This window comes from Salvelinus sp. IW2-2015, linkage group LG6.2, assembly GCF_002910315.2.
Source record: "Salvelinus sp. IW2-2015 linkage group LG6.2, ASM291031v2, whole genome shotgun sequence".
In the NCBI taxonomy this organism is placed as follows: domain Eukaryota; kingdom Metazoa; phylum Chordata; class Actinopteri; order Salmoniformes; family Salmonidae; genus Salvelinus; species Salvelinus sp. IW2-2015.
In genome coordinates, this window is record NC_036846.1 from 1,763,486 (window position 1) to 1,764,085 (window position 600).

A 600-nucleotide genomic window follows, 5' to 3' on the forward strand; every position below is an offset into this window, starting at 1 on the left:
TGTGCAGGTGTTGTTACACGTGGTCTGCCACTGTGAGGATGATCAGTTGTCCGTCCTGTCTCCCTGTAGCGCTGTCTTAGGCGTCTCACAGTACGGACATTGCAATTTATTGCCCTGGCCACATCTGCAGTCCTCATGCCTCCTTGCAGCATGCCTAAGGTACGTTCACGCAGATGAGCAGGGACCCTGGGCATCTTTCTTTTGGTGTTTTTCAGAGTCAGTAGAAAGGCCTCTTTAGTGTCCTAAGTTTTCATAACTGTGACCTTAATTGCCTACTGTCTGTAAGCTGTTAGTGTCTTAACAACCGTTCCACAGGTGCATGTTCATTAATTGTTTATGGTTCATTGAACAAGCATGGGAAACAGTGTTTAAACCCTTTACAATGAAGATCTGTGAAGTTATTTGGATTTTTACGAATTAACGAATCTATAACGAGTAAGCAAGTCAAAATTKCCGAGTTTCCGTCAGGACCTTAACGCGGTTTTAGTCGTTTTAAAGCATATTGAGTTCGTTCCTAAATCTATATATAGTTTGGCACATTAGTCGTTAATACGGTAACACATTTTTTATCATACCAATATCCAAAAGGACTTTTACTTT